This window comes from Protopterus annectens, chromosome 10.part0, assembly GCF_019279795.1.
Source record: "Protopterus annectens isolate FY-2018-M chromosome 10.part0, PAN1.0, whole genome shotgun sequence".
Lineage (NCBI taxonomy): Eukaryota > Metazoa > Chordata > Ceratodontiformes > Protopteridae > Protopterus > Protopterus annectens.
In genome coordinates, this window is record NC_056744.1 from 1389820537 (window position 1) to 1389841767 (window position 21231).

The window sequence follows — 21231 nt, forward strand, 5'->3', positions numbered from 1 at the left end:
TATATATATATATATATATATATATATATATATATATATATATATATATATACACATACATATATGATTCCTCTTCAGAAGCTCAAAGTTTCAAAACTTTGAACTTCAAATGTCCGAGATCAGAAGATCAAAGTTTTGAAACTTCGAACATTTTGAATGGAGACTGCCATATAGCGAGGAACAGTACATTTACTGTTTTCCTCAATGTAGTGCAATCTCAGAGTTGGTATATTTATTTAACAGGGGGTGTGGGGAAACGTAAAAAAAAAAATTTTTTTATTTCATTTTTGAAGTTTCAAAAAAAGAAGTTATGTACTCACCATAACGTTCCATCTGAGTACGTAATCTTCATCTGTCAGCAACCTGTGGGTATCGGATCCATATCGGATCCAAGCCGGCAGCTTCAAACAGCTAAGATCCGAGCTCCAAGCTCCTCCCCCTTACCCATAGTCCCCTGCTAACCCTTCCTGTCCTCAGATCGAGTTTGCTTAGCAATACAGAGTATTATAACACAGGAGTCACCTGAAAATCCTAACCTAATTTATCTGGAAATAAGGGCTAGGAATCCTTCTAGTATGCACTATAGGTTAGGGGGATGGAGGGAGGGTCAGTTGCTGACAAATGAAGATTACCTACTCAGATGGAACGTTATGGTGAGTACATAACTTCTTTATCTGAAGTAGTTAAATTCATTTGTCAATCAACCTGTGGGACAGAGCCCCCAGCTACACAAACCTTGGAAGGTCCTCATGGAAGGATATTCCGGAGGACTGCGGAGCCGAAGGATGCTCTCCCTCTGGAAATTATGTCCAACTTGTAATGGTTAATGAACGTATGAGATGAAGCCCAAGTGGCTGCTGAGCAAATGTCATCCAAGGAAACTCTGGACCAAAAAGCAGCAGAGGTGGAAACTGATCGAATAGAATGAGCGTGGACTCCTTCAGGTTCGGGTCAACCAGAACTTTGATATGCTAGTAAGATACATTGGGAAACCCATCTGGACAATGTAACTTTCGATACTGGTTTTCCCAAAGAGGGTTTTGCAAAGGATACAAAGAGCTGGTCCGATTTCTTGTGACCAGCGGTCCTGTGCAGATAAAATCTTAATTGCCTGTGTACGTCCAGGGAATGTAACTTATATTCACCTTTGTTCTGGTAATTTGGAAAGAATACTGGTAAATTAATGGATTGGTTGATGTTGGGTTCCGACGCGACCTTGGACAAGAAGGAAGGATTGGTCCTGAGGGAGACTCTATCTTTATGAAAAACCAAGTATGGCGGTTTGGGGCAAAGGGCTTGAAGTTCCAAAACTCTTCTAGCCGAAGTGATGGCAATAAGGAAGGCCGTCTTCCAGGATAAGAATTTTAGGTCCACCAAGGCTGCTGGCTCGAGCGGAGGGGCTGTCAAGAGATTGGAGAACAAGAGTTAAATCCCATGGAGGAACTGGATCTTTAACAGGAGGTCTCAAGAGGAAGGTGCCTTTTAAAAAGGTCTTACATAATTTGGAAGAGGCCAGGGGGCAGAGACCATTTCCCACATGATAGTGGGAGATTGCAGCTAATTGGACTTTGACCATAGATGGTCAAATAAGGTTGATAAGAATTCTAGCACTGCTGGTAACAGAGCTGTAAAGGGAGCTAAGTTTCTGCGTTCCGCCCAGATTGAAAAACGTTTCCACTTACTATTATAAACCTTCCTCGTGGAAGGCTTATGAGCGGCTACTAAAATAGCCTTAACAGATGACGAAATACCGGGAGTCCTAGCTATCACTGGAACTGGATCAACCAAGCTGTGAGCTTGAGATTATCCAGGATCGGGGTTGTCAACCCTAGCGGGTGAGAGATCAGATCCGGCGTGGGATCTAGAACCCATGGGGGGTTCACTAGGTGAGACCACAGGCAAGGGAACCACACTTGACGAGGCCAGAATGGGGTTATGAGGATCACTCTGCTCCCCAACCGATGTGCTTTCTGCAAGAATTTCAGCATTAGGGGAAGAGGAGGATAAGCATAAAGTAGACCGGATGGCCAAACATGCACCAGAGCGTCTCTGGGGGATTTCCCTGGTGGGGGAATTAGAGCGAAGTAGTCGCTGCACTTTGCATTCGAAGGAGACGTGAAGAGATCGCAGCAAGGTTGACCCCATTTGAGGAAAATTTGCTTCGCCACTCTCGGGTTCAGAGACCACTCGTATGGTGAAAGGATGGTTCGACTCAGCCTGTCTGCCAAGATGTTCGACCGACCCGGAATGTGTGTTGCTATGAGAAAGCGGTTGGTGGAGATCGCCCATTCCCAAACTCTCATGGCCTCTCGACAAAGTGGGTAGGACCTGATTCCCCCTTGTTTGTTGATATACCAGACGACTGACATGTTGTCTGTCTGAATTGCAATAGTTCCCAAGGGAAGAAGAGCTTGGAGTGCTCGCAACGCAAGAAGCACCGCCCTCATCTCTAGGACATTGATGTGCAACAAGGTCTCTGATTGAGTCCACGTGCCTTGGACGGTTCTGCCCATACAGTGCCCCCCACCCAAGGCGAGAAGCATCCGTGGTCACTGTGGCAAGCGGGGGAGGCATAGAGAACGGACGTCCTTTCTGGAGGTCCGGAGACTGGAGCCACCAGAGTAGGGCTTTCTTGCAAACCCTGCTGAGGGGAATGGGTGAACACAGTGGATGCTGTAGAATGGACCACTGGACCTGTAGGGTCCATTGCAGTACCCTCATGTTCAGGTGCGCCAAGGGTAATAGATTGATAGTCACCACCATAGAGCCTAGAGCCCTCAGGACCAATTCCGCTGGAGGAGCCAGGTAGTTCAGAAGAGCTAGTACGTGGAGCTTCAGGGTCCAAAGTAGGTCCGGAGTCAAAAAGACCTGCAGAAGATTTGTATCCAATCTGGCTCCAATGAAGTCTAAGACTTGGGTTGGTTAGAGAGAAGATTTTTTGAGATTGATTGTGATTCCCAGTCGGGAAGCCAGATGGAGGAAATAATGTCTGGCTGAGCACAGTAGATGCCTGGTGGGGTCGGACAGGAGCCAGTCATCTAGGTACGGAAAGACCTGTATTCCCTGAAGCCTCAGGTGGGCCGCTACCACCGCTAACACTTTGGTGAACACCCTGGGGGCTGTGGTGAGACCAAAGGGGAGGACCCAGAACTGGTAGTGGCTAGCTCCTAGCCAGAAGCGGAGAAACCTTCTGGATCGCCTGTCCATTAGAATGTGGTAATACGCGTCCTTGAGGTCTATGGAGCACATCCAGTCGTTCTCCTGCAGGAGTGGGAGAATGGATTGAATGGTGACCATCCGGAACTTTTCTTTGGCAAATGACAGGTTTAGGAAGGATAGAACGAGGATTGGTCTTAGGTTCCCCCATCTTTTTTGGCACCAAAAAGAACCTGGAGTAAAAGCCTGATCCGGATTGGTCTGGGGGGACATGCTGGATTGCTCTTTTTTCTAGCAGCTGGAGGATTTCTGCTGCTGCTGCCTCCCTTTGATTGGGTGGGACATCGGAGAGGCTCCGGGGTTTGGGAGGAAGATTGAGAAAGGGAATTTTCTAACCTCTGGATATGATCCAAAGCACCCAGTGATCTGTTGTAATGGACTCCCACATAGCTAGGTGCCTTGAGAAAAGCCCCCCCCGACTGCCTCCAGAGTAGAGCAGTTGGGTAACCCTTCAGGGTTGCTGCGCGGGCCGATCAGAAAAGGGTTCTCTCAACCCGAAATTCTTTGGTCCCCCTCTGCCTCTGGGCCAGCATCCACCCTGTCCTCCTCTGCCTCTGAAGGATGAGGGGTCCAGAGCAAAACGGGACTGTTGAGATTTCCGGAACCACATCTTCTTCTGTCCCTTTTGGTTCCTACTGAAGGACCTCTGGGGAGCAGAGAAGCGGACTCCGACGGCAGACGTCTTCCCGTCTTTTTCGCTCTGGACCAGCATGTCGCGTACGGTCTTGCCAAAAAGGGAAGAACCATCAAACGGGGCATTAGCGAAGGACACCTTGAAGGGTTCCGCAAAATCACAATGGCGGAGCCAAGCATGCTGTCATAAGACAATTCCTGCCCCACTAGCTCTAGCGGCTCCTTCCGTGGCATGAGACAGGAGCCGCATAGAGGTGTTAGAAAAGGATTTGAGAGTGGCCATTTGGGTAGAGAATACTTTCTTATCCTCTGCCAACATGGACTCTGGGGGCGACCCGGCATATTCTTTGATGAGATCCCGCTGGAGTCGTATCACGTGTGCCATATAATTCAGCGACCTTACCGAGAATGTGGCTGAAGCGAACATCCACTTCCCCAAATGGTCCATCGTCCGAGACTCCTTGTCTGGAGGATGGACCGAGGAACTCTCATGGGCCAGTTCCTTTTTAGTGGCAGCCGCCACCAACATGGCATCTACAGGAGCACCCTTGCTCCAGCAAGTTCTACTGGAAGGGGGGCTAAGAATTTTATCAGGCCTCTTGGGAATGGGCTCCATAGTGCCCGGCTCCTTCCATGCCCTGGTAGTAATCAGGTCTACCAGGGGGTCGGCGGGAGGGGACACCCAAGAGGTAGATGGGCCTGCGTCAAACGCCTCCAGAAATACAGACTCATCCGAGGAAGGTTTTTGGGCGGACCACCCCCTCTAATTCGGAGCATTTCCATGATGTCTCTGAAGGAGACGACTTCGGGGGGTGACCTTGGGGAACCTTCCCCTTCCTCCAAATCTGTATCTGTTGTCAAGGACTCAGGTGAGTCCAAGTGCCTCCTCTTGCACTTACGTTTGTGAGGGACCTCCTCGGGGGGGGGGGGGGCTGTCCGAAAAGGCCTCATCAACCACATCCTGTTCCTCCAAGGGAACTATCTGGGACGTAGGCGCAGGCTGTCCCTGGGGCCAGGTGATGGAAGGTAGGCCTGTCTGAGATGGAGTGCAGGCTGGAGTCGTAGCAGGAGCCTGGGGTCTCGAGTCCCTCGATAGAACCCTCTCCACAACATCGAATGCCGAAGGGGAGCTGCTCTCCCTGGAATCCGAGAGCAGTCCCCTCGGATCCGATGCGTGGATTGAAGCCGGCGCCGAAGCAGTCTGATCCGAAGGGCCAGTATGCTCCGACCTAGACGGAGCCGAAGACACACTGACACCTCCAGATCTGAAGCTCAGCTCTTCTCGGCTCCGAGAGCTCGGATCCGAAAATGGACCTGACAAACTTGAGGGTGCTGTCGGCGCCGAAGTACGAGGTACTATCGGAGCCGACACTCCCCTGGCTCCGACGCTACTCAGCTCCGAACCCCGGAAGTGGGTCGGAGAAGGAGCTATCGGGGTGAAAAAAGGGGTCGAGCTCCCCCACCCGGAGGGGGGGGAGGTAGGAGCACTCCCATCTGCAGCTGGGCCTGGAGGAACCTACGCATCATCCGGTCCATGTCTGCATCGGATAAGCTTCTAGTAGACCTAGAGGAGGCCACCGAGGCAGGACGGGAGTGCCGCCTCGATGACGTCGAAGGTGACCGGGCCTCCTCCTCCTCCGGCCCTAGAGAAAAACAGGGCGAATGGAGCTGGGAAGGAGAAGGCCCGGAGGCCCTAGGAGAAGCCGCTTGGCTGACAGGGCCGAGGAGGAAGACTCGGCCCGCCACTTGTGATGTTTGTCCTTGCGCTCCCTCCTAGCTTCCCTCTCCTCCTGGCCAGCAGTGGGAGGGTGAGTCCCGGCCAGGGGAACAGGGATGGGGGGTGGCACTGTCACAGCCTCGGTAGGTGCCACAGAGGGAGAGGAGGCCGAAGTCAGATCCGGGGGCAACAGTCCCGCCAAGACCAACTTCGATCTCCTGTCCCTCAAAGCCCTGGGGTTGAAGGCTGCACAAACAGTGCAGCCTGAAGAGAGGTGGTCAACCCCAAGGCAAATAACACACCAAGTCTGGCCATCTGCTGGGGACAGCTTATGGCCATACTCGGTGCATTTAGAAAAAAAAGCTTTAGGGGCCTCAGACATACTTAGGAAAGAAAAAATTTAAACACTAGGCCCAACACAAACACCCCTTCATAAACACACAGGGGGAGGACAAACTACCTAAAAACAGTTAAGATTAACTACACAGTTTCACTGATAAACCCAAAACACTAGGGGAAGCACACACAACAATATTTTTAAACCGTTAGAATAAAAAAGAAAGGTTTTTCTCACAGAAAACTGGACTATACACGCCTGGAAGCTTGATCAAGCTGCTGACTGAAATGCGGCAAACGAGATCTGAGGACAGAAAGGGTTAGCAGGGGATTATGTGTAAGGGGGAGGAGCTTGGAGCTCGGATCTTAGCTGTTTGAAGCTGCCGGCTCGGATTTGAAATGGATCCGATACCCACAGGTTGATGGACAAATGAAGTTAACTACTTCAGATCTTCAGTCTTCTGGTCTCGGCTGTTTGAAGTTTTTAAACTTCAAGCTTCAGAAGTAGATCCATATATATATATATATATATATATATATATAGATATATATATATATATATATATACATACATATACATATATATATATATATATATATATATATATATATATATATATATATATATATATATATATATCTTTATATGGGTTACCTTCATTTCACTGACAGTTCATTTCACTGACAAGCAAATCAGCAAGACCATTTCAGTGACAGTTCATTTCACTGACAACTCATTTCATCAACAGTGATATATGGCCTGTTCCCCACTATAGTGCAATCTTGGAGTTAGAATATATAGTAAGGGGGGGGGTCTGGGGGGCACAGACCTCCACATTGGGGGGGTGGGAGGTGAAGCTCCCCCCCACATACTTTGGTTGTATATTGTTTTCTGCAAAACAGTTATTCATTGCACTTGTAAGTATCCATCTGTATAGCTTAAAACATTTATAATATGTTGGGGGGGGCTATGTGCCCCACACTCCCTTACTATATATTCTAACTCCAAGATGGCACTACAGTGGTGAACAGGCCATATGTCACTGTCAATGAAATGAGTTGTCAGTTAAATGAGTTGTCAGTGAAATGAACTTTCAGTGAAATGGTCTTGCTGATTTGCTTGCCAGTGAAATGAGGGCAACCCATATATATATATATATATATATATATATATATATATATATATATATATATATATATATATACATATACGTACATACACACACACACACACACACACATGTGTATATATATATATATATATATATATATATATATATATATATATATATATAAAGTTGGTGGAGTTCTGGGTGGAGAACAGGTCCTGCAGATGCAACAGGTGGCTCGGGAGTTGGAAGTGGGAAGGAAGTATAGCAGGAAAACAGCTTCTACACCTTCAGGAGTCTTATATGTTATGCTTTCAGTGGAGCAATTTTATATAACAAGAACAGTAGCCTAATACATGCTTTAAAAGCACAAGGGTTAGCCTACTCCGCCAAACTGCACTTACAATAGAGCTGCTCTGAAGGAGTAGTTCTGCAAAATAATATAAATTTACAGGTGAATTATCCTCAGACAGCTACAGTTTTACAGAGAACAAGATGAGTGCAGGAAGGTTGCCAAACAGTAGTGGAACTCATTTATACTAACAATGACATAAATGAACTCCTAAATCGGGTGGGGTTTCTCCAAGAAACAGCAACATCACATTTAAATTCTCACTGTTCTGCCAGTCTTTAATTATCACTTTCTCCTTCAAAGGCTTTACAAGTTCTGAAGATGAGATAATGAAACAAAACTTTCTCCATAACTGTAGTATAAAGAATTTGGGCACTTACAACTGTACATTAAATTACTGATGGGCAAACTAGGCTGTCTACATTATACTATACCAACTCTTATAAACATCACCTGATTCATAAGCACACTAATTTCTGAAGTTCTACAGATTTAATATTTCTGATTATAGTAGCCAAATCTTCCTTTTTCTTAAAATATTCCAAGTGCTTTATGATACCTTGTATTGAGACAAAACTTTGTTCTGATAACGCAACATATGAACTAAATAGTTATTTGCCATCAGTGCCAGTTAAGAGGTGAGACACCTTAAATATCTGTTGGACAGCCTCACCTCTCTAAAAAAGTAAAAGTTTCTGGAAGAATAAGAGATGTACTAGGACAAACAGAGACTGCATTACTAAGATAGCGGTGCAATATATCTTTATAAACAAATAAAACAGGCCAATAAATGTAACAGCAGGTAGCTAAGGCAGGATGTAATTTTGAATGAAAACTAGAGTGACCCACAAGAATCTGGCAACTAAGTCCCTTCTCTGGCACAGTCCAGTTATAATTCTCCCCTATAATCAGCCACAGAAATTAATATCTTGGGTTGGTTAGCAGCCTGAAAATTGATCAAGAGAGTCTTCTCAGCCTCATATGAAACAATTTGTTAAAATATTGAGATGTAAAACTATTTTTTTTTCTGGCAAAACAGCTCTTTCTTATTTAAGGCATTCATCAATACCTACAAAGGTACTGATTATCTGACCTTAAAGTCTAGCATGTGTTAGTCAACAAAAGTGTGTAATGTCAGTTCTGATGACTCATCTGACAAAGGCAAAATTCTCTCTTCTGCCAGCTTCTTTACAATCAAGAGGACTTAGCAGAAAATAAAATGGAAACTTGAAATTCAGTGTTGAAGGAAAAGGCCTGTGATACAGGGAGAAATCTTTAATTAAGGTTTCAGATTTTGGCTTCTTAACTTACAGAATGGTTTTGGGAAAAACTGACATCAGATTTGCTATCTGTAAAAGCTGAAGTAAAAATGAAATCAATGCTGACTGACAAAAAACAATGAAATAAACCATTTCTGAAAACAAAAATAAAAAAACTATACTTGAGACATTTTTATGAAGCATGCTGGGAGGTGAGAGACATCTAAAGGAGACAAAAGAACTGAAAATAGTATGGAACAATGGGTGATATGTATAAAGGAGTTCTGTGTCTACTTATGAAATGTCCTAGTCAATGTGATACCCTTCCAGATGCCTCTTGCTGGGAAAAGCCACTACTTTTACAAGTCTTGGCCAGAAGAAGACATAAATAAGGTGGGGGAAACCCAAATGTCATTATTTTCTGTTATGATGACCCTCCATAAAGATCAATTATATTTAGATAGTACTTTTCATCCTTCTTCCTTCACCACAGAGGTGACATTCCAAGTCTCACAAACTAATTTCCATTAACATGATCTGGTTGCTTTGCAATCCATACAATTTCGGCATGCAGTCTGAATGGCACTGCACATGATCTACTCTCTTTGCCTTGTGGGTGGTACTAAGCCCACATATCAGACCAGTGATGTTCAAAAGTACTAAATGAATGCAAAAGGATGCTAGAATCTGAAAAATCTAAGGTCCTCCCCTACTCATAATGCCCTGCTCTACCTTCATCCTTCAAATCGAGTTTGCTGTCCCCAAAAACAAGTGTGTAATGCAAATACAACTATATGCATATACATCTAGATATAAATGAGAAAGCATATGTCCCTGAAGGGAAAAAACAAGGAGACTTCAGGAGTTCAACGCAGACACAGGAATGATCAAAAACAATATCCGCCAGGTCTCCAGAAAGAAATAATGTAGAAGGGGGCTGGGGGGGGGGGCTGAAGACCAAATGAAAAAACAACAAGTCAAATGGAACATTAAGTACATAACTTCTTTATCTGAAGTTGTTGTTTTCATTTGGTCTTCAACCTGTGGGATAGAATCCCAAGCTACATAAATCTTGGGAGGCCCTTTTGGAAGGATATTCTGGAGTACATCAGAACCAAACAAGGCCCTGTTCCTGGAAATAACGTCCAATTTGTAGTGAGATATGAAGGTATGTGAGTTAGACCAAGTAGCTGCAGAACAAATATCATCAATGGGCACGCTAGACCAGAAGGCAGCAGAAGTGGATATTGACCTAGTGGAATGAGCTTCGATAGGTAGCAGTAAGGGAATCCCTTTATTGGAGTACACCACAGGAATTCAGCTTATAATCCAATTTGCCAGAGAAACTTTGAAAATTGGTTTTCCAAACTTAGTCTTGGAATAAGAAACAAAAAGCTGGTCAGACGTCCTGAAGTGTTTAGTCCTAGCCAAATAAAAATGTAATTGCCTGTGCACATCCAGCATATGGAGTTTGTATTCTCCTCTGTTTTGGAAATTAGGGAAGAACACTGCAAGATTTACTACCTGAGTAATATTAGCCTCAGAAGCAACCCTGGGCAGGAAGAAAGGATTTGTGTGCAACATAACTCTATCTTTGTGAAAGACCAAACAGGGTGGTTTGATAGATAATGTTTGAAGTTCAGACACTCTTTTAGGTGAAGTGATAGCTACTAAGAAATCAGTCTTCCAAGACAAAAACTTCAAACCAACCTGTGCTGCTGGTTCGAAAGGAGGTGCAACCAATGTTTGTAAGACCATGGTAAGGTCCCAAGGGGGAGTGGGATCCTTAATGGTAGGACAAAGAGGAAAGGTGCTTTTGAGGAAAGTCTTTCACAGCTTGGAAGAGGCCAAAGGTAATGAATTTTCTCCATCATGAATGTTCAAGATAGCTGCCAGTTGCACTTTGACAGTGGAGAATCTAGCTCTATTATGAAAAATGGACATAAAAAAATCTAACATAGCACAAATAGGAGCCGTAAACGGATCCAGTTATTTTCAGTGGGCCCAGACAGAAAATCTCTTCCACTTACTGTTATATATTTTCCTGGTGGAAGGTTTACGTGCTGCTACTAAAATCTCCCTTACTGGGGAAGAAAACCCAAGATTTCTAGTCATCAATGGAATTGGCGCAACTAAGTGGTCAACATTAGGTTGGGGTTGGGTAGATATGGGTGAGGATGTCCCAAGGCATGGGAGAGGAGGTCCGGAGTGGGATCCAGAGTCCATGGTAGACACATTAGGTGAGACCAGAGGAAAGGAAACCATATTTGTCGAGGCCAAAAGGGAGCAATGAGGATAACTTTGCTCTTCAACCTTTGAACTTTCTGAAGAAACTTGGGAATGAGAGGGAGAAAGGGGTAAGCATAAAGCAGGCTAGGGGGCTAAGCATGGACTAGAACATCTCTCGGTGACTGTCTCGGAGGAGGGATCAATGAAAAGAACTCACTGCACTTGGTGTTGGAAGGAGATGCAAAGAGATTGCATCAAGGTTCACCCCACTTCTGGAAGATCATGTCTGCCACTGAAGGATTTACAGACCACTCATGAGTCACCAGAATGGTCCTGCTGAACCTGTCTGCTAGAATGTTTGACTTCCCCGGAATGTGCATTGCCACTAGAAAGCGGTTGGAGGGGATCACCCATTGCCACAATATCACAGCCTCTCGAACAAGGGATAATACTTGGCTCCTCCCTGCTTGTTGATGTACCAAACAACTGACATGTCGTCTGTTTGAATTGTGATGGTCCCTGAAGGAAGAGAGGTACAAAGGGCTTGCAATGCTAGAAGCCTTGCTCTCATTTCCAGGACATTTATGTGCAAGCTGGTCTCTAAAGGGACCAGGTGCCTTGGACTGTCTGACCCAGAAAATTCCCCACCCCCCCACCTGAGCTGGTAGGCATCCATGGTCACCTTTGGGGAGGACGGATAAAGAGATGACCCTCTTCTAGAACCTGCGATTTAAGCCACCAGAGAAGAGATTCCTGATATACTCAAGATAGTCTGACTGGATAGCTTACAGGATAAGAATGGAAGCACCACTGAACTGCTAGAGTCCATTGAAGAACTCTCATGGTGAGACAAGCTATAGGAACAAGAGTGATGGTGGCAGCCATGGAGCCCAGCACTCTTAGAACAAGACATGCTGGAGGCATAGGAATGTCTAGAATCTGTCTGACATGGAGTCTGAGGGTTGAGATCCTGTCTGGAGGAAGAAGAGGTAAGCAGTGTGTTGTGTCTAGACAGGCTCCAATAAAGTCTATCACCTGTACAGAATGTAAATGAGATTTTTTTCACGAGGTTGATGGAGATGCCCAAGGCTGAGACTAGCTGAAGTAGGCAATCCCTGGCTTGGAGGAGTCGATGCCTGGTGGAAGCAGTGAGGAGCCAATCTTCCAGACAGGGAAACACATGGAAACCTTGCAGTCTCAGGTCAGCTGCCACTACTGCCATACATATGAACACCCAAGAGGCTGTGGTGAGACCAAAAGGGAATACTCTGAACTGGTAATGATTGACTCCCAACTGGAAGCTGAGAAACCTTCTGGAGCCCCTGTTCATTTTGATGTGATACTACACATCCTTAAGCTCCACTGAGCACATCCAGTCTCCTTCTGCAGGAAGGGAGGAATGGACTGAATTGTGACCATTCAGAAATTTGAATTGACAATGGACTTGTTCAGGTTTGTCAGATCCAGAACCAGTCTGAGGTCCCCTATTTTTTTGGGCACTAAAAAGAATCTGGAATAGAAGCCTGATCCAAGCTGGTCTTGGGGGATGGTCTGGATGACTCTTTTTGTGAGCAGCTTTGAAATTTCTAATGCTGCAGCCTCCCTCTGACTTGGTGGAACATCGAGGAGAGATTTGGTTGGAGAGGGATTTTGGAAAAAGGAAATGGCATAGCCTCTGGATATTATGTTCAACACCCAACAGTCATTCGTGATGGCTTCCCAGGCTGTTGGGTGTAGAGAGAGAGATGTCCCCCAACTGCCTCCAGAGGACAGCAGTTGGGCAATCCTTCAGGATCTCTGACTGGGCCTGTCTGAGAAGGTACCCCGAGACCCCTGGCTCATGGGACCCCCTCTGCCACAAGGGTGGCGTCTGCCATTAGCACCATTTCCACCTCTGCATCTGGAGGAAAATTCTCCTGGTATTCCTGGAAAGGACTTTGAGATCTTCCAAACCACAACTTCTTACTGCCACACTTGTTAATGGAAAAGGACCGCTGAGGGGTGGCAAAATGGATTCCGAAAGCAGACAAAGTGTTCCCCTCCTTCTCACTCTGGAAGAGCATATCTCTAACAGTAGGACCAAACAAAGATCCATCAAAGGGAGCATTCGTAACGAAAGCCTTAAAGGGTTCCGTGAAATCACAGAGCCACATCCAGGCATGGCACCTTATGGCAATGCATGAACTGGCTGCCAGTGAGGTACCCTCTGCCACATGTGAGATCAACCTCATGGACATATTCGCTATAGAAACAAGGGTGGCCATAATTGAGGAAAAGGTTTTCTGTCACTCTGCAGACATGGACCCTGGGCCAGAACTAAACAGCTCCTTAACCAGGTCTCTCTGAAGTCTGGTCACATGTGCCAAACAGTTCAGTGCTCACAAAGCAAAGGTAGCTGAAGTGTACACACGCTTCCCAAATCTGTCCACCGCTCAAGACTCCTGGTTTGGAAGGTGAACAGAGGTGCTTTCCTGAGCCAGCTCCTTTTCAGTGGCTGCTGCAACTACCATGACTTCAACAGGGATGCCCTTGGTCCAATGAGGCCTATCCGAAGGTGCGCTAAGGATCTTGTCCAGGCATTTGAGGATGGGTCCCACTGAGTCCAGCTACGGCTCCCTCTATGCCCTGCAGGAGACGAGATCAATCAGAGGGTCCCCGGGGGGGGAGGGTCACCCAAGATGTAGACGGGCCTGTCCCAAAAGGCTTCCAGGAAAACAGACTCATCTGGCTTAGGGTTTTGGATGGATCACCCACCTTTCTGGAGCAGGATTTCCATGATGTCTCCAAAACAGACATACTCAGATGGGGATCTTGTGGACCCTTTCACTTCCTCCAAATCGGTGTCCTCAGTGAGGGATTCCAGAGAGGAATCCAAGCTCCTTTTACATATACACTTATGAGGGACCTCCTCGGTGGGATGTTTCCAGGGAGGTATCGGAAGACTCAAGGTGTTCCAACTGGGAAGAAGTCTGGAAGCCCTTTTGGGGAGGCTGTCCGGGAGAAGACAGAAGGGATGCCTCTTGCACAAATTTTCCTGAGGAGAGGGGAGAGCCGAGTCTCTCATAATGGTGAACAGACCCCTCTCCACCACCTCAAATGCCGCTGTCGACAGGAATCCAAGGAAACCCCCACCAGAGCTGAAGCTGTCGGTGGAGAAGCCCTATGAGTTCCTGCCATTCCTGGATCTGATGGGGGAGTCTGAGCCAAAGTATCAAGCGCTGAGGCTCCAGGGGGAAGACACAGCTCCAAAAACTTCATAGCTGACAAATCCTTAGATCCAACACCTACACTATGACTCCGAAAGATACCCCAATCCAAAACTGTCAGGGCCGAGCTACTCAGGGCTACTGGCAGAGTACCTGTCGGCTCCGACGTGTCGGCTCTTGGGATCCTCGGATGTGGCAATGTTGAAGCAGGGGGTCAGACCGGAGAAGCAGAGATAGGGACAAAAACAGGCTGAAGGCTACCAGATCCAACAGGGGACAGAGTGGGCAAGACCCCAGTTGAACTTTTGCCTTGAGGTACTTCATCAGCATTCTGTTGACCTCAGCTTCAAAAAAGTTCTGGGAGGACCAGGCAACTGAAGGAGGCCTGAGGGCTAGTCTAGGAGAATGAAGTAGTAGTGACTTGGGCCTGGAGGTAATCAGCTCCAGAAAAAAACAGGGGGATCGCATCTGGACTATTTCCTTGCCTATGTTCGGATCTGATGACTTCGGATCCAAAGTTTTGGCGGACTTGTGATAGGGCTCCTAAGACAAGGAAGATCTTCTGTCTGGCGGACCTTTTCTTTTCCTTGTGCTTCTTGACAGGGTTTGAGCCCCTGAAGTGGATGGAGAACCAGAAGAGGAGGAAGAAGGCAGAACACCCACCAGGATCACTTTATTTCTCCTGTCAATGACAGTGCGCTGACCAAACCCAGCACATATAGTACAAGATGAGTACAGGTGAGAGCTTCCCAAGCAAACAGCACATTCCGTGTGTGCATCAGATAGGGAAAGTTTATGCCCACTTTGTGCACTTTTTAAACCCCGCTGGCTTGTCAGACATGCTAAAGGCCAAACAATAAAACTAAAAGAGAAAAAAATGTAAATACAGAAAGGGCTTTAAATATAGGTAACTACTAAAAGAAAGGCTACAGAGAGTTTTTAGATTGAGTTTTTTTTGTTAGGAAACAGAAAGGGAAATAAGTAGAGACAGAAAGAACTATAACAGAATGTACCTACATGGTACAGATACAGGATAGGGGAGATAACTATAAAGAAAGATAGATAGGATAGGGGAGATAACTAACAGAGATAGGAGAAATTATAAGAAAAAATAATTTTAAATTTACTCACAAAAAAAAAAACAAAAAAAAAAAAAAACAAAAGGAGCTCAGATAGTCGCTATCCCATGCTGTTTGAAAACATCAGGTTGAAGACCAAATGAAAACAACAACTTCAGATTATCAGTTTAACATTGAAGTGTCACATGTTTCTGGGCTACAATTAATTTTGTTTAGCATATTTGCTTCTGAAGTCACAGTAAGGATAGAAAGCAAAACTGGGCTGTTTCCAGACAATAATAAATTAATTCCAACACTGAAGGCACAAATAATTCTCAAAATATAATAGAGTCCACTTTATTAGGATCAGGCCACTACATTAAAGTAAATACACAGGCCAGTTTCATCAGGCCCACCAGCCCTCCTTAGTCAAATGGAGTATTGGCTTGTAAGTCTGTTTACAGGCAAAATCAGCAAGAGTACTTGATGGAGGGCCCAGTCTTTAATAATATCTATTACATACAGAATGCTGGGTACAAACATACTGGTATCTTAGACTTCGTGCAAAGGGTATATTTTTACACTTTGGCAGAAGGCTCGAGGTAAGTATACATGTATGTATGGTAAGGTAAAGAATGCCAAGTGATAATCTCAACCAAACTGGGAAAAGTTAGTGAAGAAGTTCTGTGGGATGATGGATTGTGTATCTAGAAGACCTGAATTCAAATGGTGCTATGGGCATTTGGAAGACAGTTAGCAGTGTCTGGGGCTCTGCAGGTAGCAAACTTGCCTCTTATGCCAGGGAGTTCAGAAAGCTGTGGATTCCATTATCATACCAGATGCTTGGATTTACATTTCTAGCACTGACACACTGGTGCAGAATGAACGGCTTATATACTTCTGATGTGCCATCTTTCAGAGGAAGCATTAAACCAGGGTCCAATTCTGCCTCAGTTGGTGTTCATATAGGAAGATGCAAAAAAAAAAAAAAAAAAAAACAAGTCTCTTACAAAAGAACAGGGAAAAATTTACTGTTAAAATATAAAAAGAATGATTTAACAGTCTCTGTAGTCAGCTATGCACTTATGGTTACTGCAGTCATAGTTTTTTCAGTTTCTTTCACTTTTTCTTGCTCATCATTTACATATTCTGAAGTAACTCTTCCCTGCCAGACTTCCTTTTATTCTCATATGTAATATATCCACAACTGGCAACATTCTAAACAAAAACATCATTGTATTTTATTCTTGCACATTATGGTAATGCACTCCAACCCTCCACGAAGATATTTCATATTGTCAGACACAAAAGGCATTCTAAAATGCAACACATCTGAAACAAGCTTATGCTTGCCTTGGTAAAAACACTATCCTCTAGCTCTTCCTAAGAAAAAAAATATAAAAAGCATATGCTTTATTTTATTTTGATTGATCCATAACTTCACCTCATAACCGCATGCACTCTGTCATGAAATTAATTCATTTAATACTGGCTTTAGTTCAGACAAGACAGAACAGCATCCTATTACCATAATGTAACGCTGTTCATGTCTATTCCTTCATTTCTAAAACTTTCAGTTTCTCTTTTATGTGAACACTAGGAATGCATTAAACTATGGAACGCTTCAGACTTTTTAAACTCTAACCTTTTCCAGAAAAGCTCCAGCAACACTGCACAGCTGAACCTTATTTCAAAGATTTTTTATCCTTACCACCATAAAAAAGAATAGCTATAAACTGCAGCACATCCAATATAATCTTTCTTATGGCACATCTGCTTTCTCACAGTTTAGGACGTCCCTTTATATACCTCACATGAACAGCATGCATTTATAAATGCTGCAGAAACAAGTACACTTGTTATTGCCATTCTCTCCCGCTCAGCTCATATTGGCCTTCTCATGTCATGCTGAACAGTTTTCAGTTTTTGTTCTCCCTCCTTCTTTTGTTCATATACTTCAACAAATGAAGCCCATAATCCCCTAGACCAAGTTCCATCAGAAGATTTTGCCCAGCCTGTATCAAAGTTTCTGTTGAGCAGTCCTTAAGATGCATTTTCTTCATGTTGAGATATACTGTCACTAATTTCCACAGGAAACTTCTGCAGTCACATACTCCGTTTCATGTACCTCATCTCCTCATCTATGCTCACCTTTTCCTGCAACAAAACCATTTCTTCTTCCTGTCTTTTGTCTGCTAACTCAGCTTAACATCTACCACACTGACTGCACAGCCATACCAACACTCCACCTACTGATATAGTAGGAACACTCCCCAATGTCATAGACAAATATTCTTCTAGTCTGTAAAAAAACACTGCTGTGGGTTACCAAAGAAAAGAGGCTTTATGCCTAGCACATGGCTATGTTCAGTTTCTTGATGTTTATAACAATCAAAGCCTGTGTACCTAGGACTTAAAGGCCAAACAAGGTGTTTCTTGAATAAATTTCAACTTACTCCAAGGTTTAGTAATCTCAGAGTATAATTTACAGCAGTTAGAAGATGCAGAGGGTCATAGCGTCCGGTAAGGGGATTGGTGGGACGCAAAAATATTTTCTATAATTTTCACTTGGTCTCTCAGCCTCAAATGAATGGGGTATATATAGCTTGCTAAACCAAAACAGTGGTCTGAGTGCCCAAAATTGAAACTAGTAAACCTGAAATGAGGCACACACGGAGCTCAGCAAGCGGACAACTTCTTTAATGGACGTAAGCACAAATAAATCCACAGCAAACGAAATCACAGCAGCACAGCAAACAAACTCACAGCAGCACAGTAACGCTTTGCTGCCACAAATCACTCCAAAATATGTTTAGAAGAACATCTCCAACTAAAAAAATACAAAATAGAAACACTTCCATATATAATCAAAACCTTAAGCTTGCAACCTTTGGGGCTATACCGCATGCACATAACATTTTTTTTTAGATATATCGGATAACTTAAAATTGCTCTTTTGAGAGCTGTGGAGGTGCTGTTTAGTTGGAGATGTTCTTCTAAACATATTTTGATGTGATTTGTGGCAGCAAAGTGTTACTGTGCTGCTGTGATTTTGTTTGCTGTGGATTTATTTGTGCTTGTGTCCATTAAAGAAGTTGTCCGCTTGCTGAGCTCCGTGTGTGCCTCATTTCAGGTTTACTATATATAGCTTGTTGCTGATGACTACACCTATACTACATTCAAGAACCAACCAAGAAAGCCAGAAAATATATAAATGCAAACATACATACACACATTCATGTACAGAAATAAAAGATAAATAAAACAGAGATTAGGCTATAGAAATCATGTAAAGGACAACTAGCAAAATGTTAATGGAAATGGGAAGTGAGAATGGCTTGCCAAGAACACACCAGTTCAAGAAAAAGGACAGAATAGCATGTATAGTATAAAAGCACACCAGTCTGTCACTGTGCAAATGGAATTAGTAAATCTAAAGATGGACAGAAAGTGCAGCAAGTGATGTAGTGGCAGCTGATACTTTGATACCTTCAAGCTAGAGGCTGACATAAAGAATCATAGGTAGGCTGGCAGTGCCTCAGGACACACAGCTAGAGGAAGATCTAGATAACACAGCAAAGAGATTGCTCTGTGAAGCCTATAAAGCTGAGAGGCTGGCTGTTGAAGGTAGAGATCAAGCATCAGAAACAACTCTCCTACCTGGGTAAAGACAAGAGGCTGCAGTTCTCTTCAAATGATTCCCATTAGAGAGCACCGAAGTAAGATGAAGGGTAGACAGTGGCTCATGGTGATGCATGTTCTCTGGGAAAAATTAGGAAAATGAGGTGTGGCTTTGTCCTACATGAACCAGATGCTAACACTATTTGGCCTTCTTGCTGTGAAAAAAATAACTATCCCAATTTCAGAAGGTCACTCACTGCAAGACAACAAAAACAACAAAAAGTATATTCCATTGGCATGGTAAGGCCACATTCCACAGAGGGGAAGCCCGTACATTTTAGGTATATCCAAGGCAGGAGATGTCATCTTATCATCTTGTTCATTTAAAGGATGCAGTGACAATGCATATGGATGCCAAGAGGATGGTGCAAACTGGCTATGATCAGGGCCATGACTCAGATTTAGTGTGAGGAATGAGGAAGTCTGCTGAGAACATAAAGAACTGTACAATGAAAAAAAAGGCAGGGCTGGTGAAGGCTGTTACCTAGTGGCTTCATCCTTCAGAAGAGACAATGAAGCAAGGGCTATCTACCTGATTTGTTGGTAGCTCAGATGGATGTAAAATATCCTGCATCACTTACTGAAAGCAGGGCTGTTTATACAAAATTCAATCAATTAACATTTGAAAGCAGCTTTCTTACTACAGTAAATAATATTAAGAGGACACTAAATATTTTCTACAGAAAAACAGCAACATAAAATTAAACAAAAATATATAAAAACTAGTATAAAAAGCATGAAAGCTATACTTTTTTCATAAAGGAATATGAAACCACATACACATTAATCTCACCCCCCCTCCTTAGAGCCATATCCACAATGTTATTTTTATCATATCTCTGTGATCCCATTTTTAGTTTGATAAGTTTCTTCAATTTTACTTATCCAAATACTATACCAAAACATAGTTATATATATGCAACCACAGGAGCCAACTTGTCTAATGGGAATATTATTATTATTATGTATGTAAACAAAAAACAATATTTTAAATATTTATATCTGCAAGACTATTTCAACCTAACCATTTTGATATATATTTCCAAAAAAATAATAATCTTTTAAAGTCAAGTAAAACACATTTTGGAGTTTCCTCACTTCCAGAATTATGATATAGTTTTCCTTTCTCAGCTTTGTATTTTATGCCTGTTTTAACAGGCAACATCTCTAAAGACAAATGATATACCACAATTAGATTACATTGAACACTGTCTCTACAATGTCAAGTCTGCTAAAGAAAAATTATAATATCCACATACCATTTTTTCTATTATCCTGCAAGTTAAAAACATCTACTTTCTATATTAATATTTTTCTTTTTTTGTTCCTGTTTATCAATATTATACTGCAAATATATGTTCTTCCTTGTTTTATACCATTTCCTGAAACACTAATATTTATATATCAAAAAGCTTGACAGAAATTCCTTATCTGGAGATAGAAGTAACTTTAAAATCTATTACAGATGTAGGGAATGAAGAAAAACTACAGGATTTATCAAACCTAATCATCATCTTGTGTTTTTCATAAAATGGAATATCCCTCTTAATTGGATTAAAATATAAGCCCTGCATGGTACCAAAAACAATAGCTAAATAATTGGATTCCATTACCTGAGGAAATGCATAAACACTTCCCATAAATGCCAATTTTCCAAACAATAAAGAATGAACAACACAGACTTTTTTACATAGCCCAGTCTGAGGGTTTTCTAAACTGCTCCTTAACACAATCTGCACTGCCAAACTTAAGTTCTTAAACTTAGAGAGATATATGTCTTTTAAATTACCAACACCGCCAATTCCTGGCACTTGGACTTACTAGATTTAACCCCGTTATGGATAAATGACATTTAACTGAGTACAAAAGGTATCGTAATCCAGACACTTGGGCAGCGCAGTGGTACAGTTTACCATTATTGCCTCACAGCAAGAGGGTTCTCCTGTTCAATTCTCGGGTGGGATGCCTTCTGTGCAGAGTCTGCATATCCTCCTTGTGTTCACGTGGGTTTCCTCTGGGTGCTCCGATTTCCTCCCACATTCCAAAGACAAGCATCTGGAGCATTTCCCCTGGGGCCTCTGCTGAAAATGGGCTCTGTCCCCAGTTAGACATTCCCAGTAAGCAAAATATTAAATAAAAAAATAAAAATAAATTTTAGATAGTAATAACAGATCATCTGTATCATTTAACATAACTGGTTAAAATAATTGCAACATTTTAGTGAATAGCCTTTGTAGATACCTAACAATTCCGTAATACAACATTCATTAAATAGTGTAAATAATATAAGACTTGAAGAACAACCTTACTTTGCCCCTCTTTTAACTGTAACAAAGGAACTCATCCAACCTTCGATTAAAACATGTACCTTGTACTGGAATAAATAATTAAAAGCAATAATCTAACAACTACTCCATAAACTGCCAAGCTATTCT

At 43.3% G+C, this 21231-nt stretch overlaps 1 protein-coding gene across 1 annotated transcript in view; it reads right to left on the minus strand.

The window, feature by feature from the left end:
* Positions 1 to 21231, minus strand: part of COL24A1 (collagen type XXIV alpha 1 chain) — a 3617818-nt gene that overhangs the window by 1764069 nt on the left and 1832518 nt on the right. The gene's annotated exons all lie outside the window — the stretch shown is intronic.